At 36.6% G+C, this 6602-nt stretch overlaps 1 pseudogene; it reads left to right on the plus strand.

Moving 5' to 3' along the window:
• The first annotated feature begins 863 nt into the window (after positions 1 to 863).
• Positions 864 to 6199, plus strand: LOC111719181 (annotated as a pseudogene).
• Positions 6200 to 6602: the final 403 nt, after the last annotated feature.

Consider the following 6602-nt stretch of genomic DNA (forward strand, 5'->3'; position numbering starts at 1 on the left):
ATAAATTTAATTAATGTTTCTGTTGCACTAATTAACATAAGTAATGGTAAATTGGTTTCACTTGTACACTGTGCATTACAACATTCCATATTAGTGAAATGATTAGTGAATTGTTTTATAAAATTCACACAAATCACAAGCAAAAACACAAAATCACAGAATTGGAGAATTAGAAAGTACCTCTGTGGCCACCTAATCCAACCCATACACCAATGGAATCCCTACCATAGCATCACCACAAGTACTTGTCCAGATTAGACCTTTAAGGAGAAGGAACTCATTCAATTTTTGAGAAACTTTTTCTGATACTATGCCTAACATAAATTTGCCTCTTGGTCTTTGTTCTGCCTTCTGGAGCCAACAAGAACAAATCTACTCCCTTTTCATGACAGCCCTTCAAATACAGGCAAAGAAAGCTACCACAATCTAAGCTCTATGTACTCATTTCCTTCATTCAATCTTAATATATCATTTATTCACCCACTACCTTCCTGGGTGACTTGTCCAGACACTTTCCAGCTATTCAAAGTTCATCTTAAACCATAACGTCACAGTACTCCAGATGAAGCTGACATGGGCAAACAACAGTGGAGCTATTACCCCCTTATTCCTGGAAAATGTAATTTCTTTATAGCCTTCAAGCCCAATCACAGTATATAATCCTGTTTCTATCAGAGGCAACCAGGTATGCAGTGGACAGAACTGTGGACTGGGACTCAGGAAAACCTCAAGGAGGTTACTTATAGTATAGAGGAAGAATGAGTCATGTACACAAATAATAAGTTACAATGAAATAAATTTCCATTTACAAAGAGGCATGAAACAGCTAGAGAAGGAAAAGTTCACTCTTAGCTAGAACCCTCATGGAGGACAAGGTCCTGAGGATGGTCTCTAAAGGCAGAGAAGAATTCCAAAAGGCAAAGAGTTGGGACAAATTTTGTGTAGATCTAAGGATAGTTGTACAAGGACATGATAACAGGTAGTGTAGCCTTGACTAGAATGTAGCATGGTAGTAGCATGGTGGCGGCTGTGGTAGTAGAAGAATAGAGAGGACAATCGGAAGGCAATCTCGGTAGAATGAACAATACCTATGGAGGGATGAAGGAATGGGAAGTCCAAATTTTCAGTCCTTAGTAAATAAGTAATGGGTAATAGCTCAATAAACAGAAATAGGAAAAAAGATGAGTTCAGTTTTGGTCATGTTAAGTTAGAAGTATGGGCATTGTTAAATTAATAAATAAATGAATTTATTCTAGAGATGTCCAAAAGGCAGTTAAAAAGTCAAGACTGGAGCTTGAGTTAGAGATTAGAACTAGAACTATATTCTTACATTTAGGATTATAAAGAAATCAAGGTATGAAAGGGAGAGTCAATTCTCTGAGTAAAAGAATGATCATTTGGTGAAAGGATATGAACAGGAAGTTTTCAAAGGAAGAAATCTATGTTATCAACAATCATGTGGGGGAAAGGCTCTAAACCACTAATAGAGAAATGCAAATCTGAGGTTTCACTTCATGCCCATGAGAGTAGAAAAGATGACAAACTGGGAAAAAGACATGTTGGAGGGGGTGTGGGAAACTAGGAATACTAGTATATTTTTGGTGGAGTTGTAAATTGATCCAATCATTCTGAAAAATAATTTGGCACAGAAAGTTACCAAACTGTGCATAACCTTTGGCCCAGCTATTGTACTACCAAATCTATACCCCAAGAAAATCAAAGAAAAAAGACAAGGGGGGAAAATTATAGCAGCTCTTTTCATGACAGCCCCAAATTGGAAAGTAAGGATTTTAATTTCAATGTCTGACTTCGAATTCAGGACTCCATTTACTGCTTCCTCTAGTTACAACATAAGAGAAGAGAAAGAAATTTTGCAAAGAAAGGAGTGTTGACACTTTATAAACACAGGAACATCTATCTGTAATTACCTCATGTGACTGCATCAACCTGAAAGGGGAATCAAGTTTGTCCCACACACACATACAAACATTAACTCACACAAATACGTAAGTATATGTATATGTGCTCAGAACCTGGACAAAGCCTATTGGGCTTCTATAAATGCTACTCCAATTCACTAAGGACAGTGGATTAGATATATCTAGGTCAGAACTGAACTAGGTCAGTCAACAAATATTTCTTAAGCATTTATAATGTGCTAAATTCTGGAATTATAACCTAGAATTATATCATTGCAACCTATACCTAGTTCTGCCCTCTGGAGCCAAATAGAACAAGTGTAATCTTGTCACGTTAAATCTTTCCATGCTTTTCAGCATTCATCATAAGCCACATTTCTTGTGTCTTGGTTGGTAATATTCCAAGACATTGAAGTACCACACTTTGTTCAGCCATTCCCCCTAGAGCAGAACTTTTTATATAGGAAAAGAAGGGGATGCATACCCAGAAATTAGAGAATGACTGAACAAATTGTACTTGAAGGTCATAAAATATCATTGGGGTATGTGAGGGGAAAAGCAAGGCAGACAGCTACAGGAAGGTTAATCCTACTGGGAGCCCAAAGGCACGCCACCTAGGCCACAAGCAGCTGAGGCAGCCAGTCTAGAGCAGGAAGAGGAAGCCCATAGAGTTATTGAGGCAGTACCTTTGTCCCAATTAGCCTCACAGCTACCCAACACAGAGATGAATTTATAATACACAGTTCTTGCTCCACGTATGCAAATTTGACTTTACAAGAATTCTGAAAGAAATCCATATGCCCCAAAAACATCTATGTTAACTTTACTATACAGTACTGTGATCTGTCTGCTCCTACCTCTGCCCAAGTGTGTGAGGGTCTCCCATCTCCCAAAATACAATTATTCCTTCCATATCATGGGGGAGAAGGGATTAGAAGCACGATGCCCCCTCAATCTGGAAAATTCATATTAAAAATCTTGGTCTTCCCTTTGTACCAGAAAAGATTTCTAAATTATTATATTAGAAGATAAAATGTGTTGATATTATATAACACATATATTTTGTGCATTTCTTAGTTTCTAAACTTTTTCTGTATTGTGTACTAGCCTTTGTGTATCATCTGTAGCTCCCCAAAATTCTCCAGAAATTCCTATTTAATTTCTCATTCTGACCTGATACATCAGAAACTTGCAATGTTAGAGGGATAACTGTAAAACTAAAACATAACAAATTAAAAATCTAAAAAAAAGTTTCTTAAACCATGAGTTGAGACTTCATAGGGGGTCTTGTAAATGAATACGGGGGTCTTAAAAAATTTGGCAACAATAAAAGGTTTCAATTATCCCTGCCAAGGTTTAATTCTCTATGTAAAAATAAACAAGCACATTCATCTCATTAGTATGGAAATTTGCTTTCATCTTTAAGAAATGATAAAAAAATTATATGTATACCAAAGAATTATTTTAAAATGTTTCCTTATGATTTATTATCAATAAATGTTTGACTTGTATACCTATTTTATAAACCTATATACCCAGAATCATGTAAAAATTTCTCAGGCAAAGGATAATCACAAGTGGAAAACATTTAAGAAGCCCTGTTCTAGATTCTCCAGAAAGTGGGTTTGATGCAATTCTGCAAGTTGCAGTTGATGTGTCATTAATTAATTGACTGGAGAAATATTATAGGATTATTCGAGGTTTTTCCCCACAGATGCTGGGTTTCACTGCTGAAGAAGACAGTAAACTTGTTTTCTACCTTGGTTTCTATTTCTAAATGAAGGTCATTGTACACAACAAACCATCCATATAACCATCCCTCTATTGCCCATCTAAGTCCAGAAACTCAGTGAAAATAATATATAGGCAATTTTTGCAGCTAAAGAAGAGTCTCAAGCTCTACACAAGGGACTGAAAAAGTCAGTTCCAAAGTCAGCAATAGAACACTGGCTGCCAGTTCCAGCAAATAATTCAGTTGATCATTGATGCATCCCATTCTCTATCTCAGAAGTCATTTTGGAAAACTACATATTGCCAAAGGGAAAAACAACAAATTACAAATCTTACTGCCAGAATGGAATGCCTACAAAAGGAGAAAATGAAAGGAAGCCTTCTAATGTTTCCACTGGGGTTGAAATTCATTTTGAGATTAACATAACTTCTTACAAATGTCCCAGTAAGGACAAAGAATACAAGATGAAGCTTTTGAGTCTCAATGAAGAAATGTTAATTACTCTTCAGTTTATATGTGAATGTGGGTGCCAAATTGAATCTTTTCTGATCACATTTCTTGATTTAAGTAAATTCACCATTCTGCAGACCTCTTTTGACATAATGGGAATTTATCTATAGATGTGGGGGAGGGAGGGAAGGAAGAGGCAAGGGGCTACAAATGTCCATGGAGGGAAAACCTATCCAGGGGACTGGGAACAAAGAAATAAGGGCAAAAAGAGGAACATGCATGGGTTGGAATCAGCCATGAAGGAGCCTGGCTGGAACCATGAGGAAGAACATGGTGGGAGAGAAGCAAACACCCAGAGGTCAGACACAGAATCAAGCAATAGTCATAGACTTATTACCTATTACCTATTACAGGTACGTGTGGTACCTGAGCAGGGATAAGGACATCTAAGACTGCAGAGCTGGACAGAAAGGTGAGTAGATAGAATGGGGTAAAAGGACTTCTCTCTCTGGAGGTCTCAAGCCAAGCCTCCTGAAGAGCTCTCCCCCTATTCATTCTGCTTTTATTGGGAGGAGTTTTTGTTTGTTTATTTTTTTAGGATTTTTTTTTTAGGTTCTCTTTTTTTGTGGGGATTAGTGGAGATGGAAGACCATGGAGTGCCAAAATAAGAGGCAGGAAAGAGCACCATACTGTGCAGTAAAATTAACCTAGTTTTTTTTGGAATGAAGATTTCTTTCAGAATTCTTCACATGAAGTTTAAATTTGTGTTAATGCGAATTTCCGTAAAGCAAGAATGGTCTGTAGTCAGGAGAGTGGTGGCAGTGGGCCATCTGAGTATGGAACCTGTTGGTCCAATGAGGAATGTGTTGATAGAAATTGAGATTTACAGCTCCAATAGTGCAGTAATGAATAGAACCAACTCTACCCAGCGAAAGAACTCTGGGAAATGAGTGTGAACCATTACATAGAATTCCCAATCCCTCTATTTTTGTCCACCCGCATTTTTGATTTCCTTCACAGGTTAATTGTACACTATTTCAAAGTCCAATTCTTCTTGTGCAACAAAACTAACTGTATCAACATGTATACATATATTGTATTTAGCATATACTTTAACATATTTAACATGTATGGGACTACCTGCCATGGGGGGTAGAGGGAGGAAGGAGGGGAAAAATTGGAACAAAAGGTTTTGCAATTGTCGATGCTGAAAAATTATCCATGCATATATCTTGTAAATAAAAAGCCATAATTTTAAAAAAAAGAAAAGAAAAGAAATTGTAGATTTAGTGCAAATGAAGTAAACTTCGAAAACCAAGGCACTTCTTATGGAAAAGGAAATTGTTCCAAAATCTGCTGCAATAATGGATACTGTATGTGAACATTGTTAAATGTAAAAGAGGGAGAATGAAAATGAAAATTATTCTGGCCAGTTCTGTCAATGTGCACTTTCAGATATGACTGATCCAATGTTTTTCTTTGTGGAGGAAATAGTGTTTGCAAGTGTGGAGTGTGTAATTTACCCTTGGGTTCACTGGGATTGTCAGGATTGTTCTTTAGATACCTCTTCCTATATGGCAAGGAATGGGATGATCTACAGATCCTACAAGCAGGAAATCTTTAAGTGTGGCTCTTTTAAATGCACAGATTCCTAAAACCAAGGGCCTTCTTGTGAGATGTTCGACCTACTCTGGGATTTGTGCTGAACACAAAGAAATGAATTTGGTGCAGAATGTTTAAAAGTGGAGGAAAAAAAGACATGTATTCCCAAAAGTGTGCAGACTTCACCATTATCCTGGCTAACATGTATCTCTAACCCACGGTAAAGAGAAAGATGTCGATAACTACTGGTTCTATTTCACATATTCATTCTAGGAGAACAATGAAGCTATTTTCTATGTGATGGGACTACCAGTGTGCCCACTGGGAACTGTTATTGATAATTTGTGACAGAAGAGAGTGTGCTAAATTTGAAAAGGAGAAAATTAATATAAAAAGGATTTCAGCAAAAATTCTGATTATAGAATTCAGTCAAACAGCTATCTGCAGGGACAGTTTTTTACAGACACAGCAAGAAAAGCTTAGGGCAAATTCATAAATTCAACCCATTATAAAGCATCTAGCCTCCTCTCCAGGATTGTTGAGAGGATCAAATAAGATAATAATTGTAAAGTGCTTAGCATGGCACATAATAAGTGTTATATAAATGTTAACTATAGTTCTTATTAGATATTTACCATGCAGGTTTTGAAAATATATGGTATGAATATATTTTTTCCAAATAGAATTATAGTGACAGAGATTAACAGACCCATTAGGGAGGTTAAAACAAATCTTTGCCCCTTAAAGAGCTCTGCTAAAGAACTAACTGCACAGATGGATAATTTTGATTATATTAAATTTAAAAGTTTTTGTATAAACAAACCAATGCAGCCAAAATTAGAAGGGAAGCAGAAAACTGGGGGGGGGATGGATTTTACATCCAAGGTTTCTAATAAAAG

Source organism: Sarcophilus harrisii, chromosome 1 (genome assembly GCF_902635505.1).
Source record: "Sarcophilus harrisii chromosome 1, mSarHar1.11, whole genome shotgun sequence".
Lineage (NCBI taxonomy): Eukaryota > Metazoa > Chordata > Mammalia > Dasyuromorphia > Dasyuridae > Sarcophilus > Sarcophilus harrisii.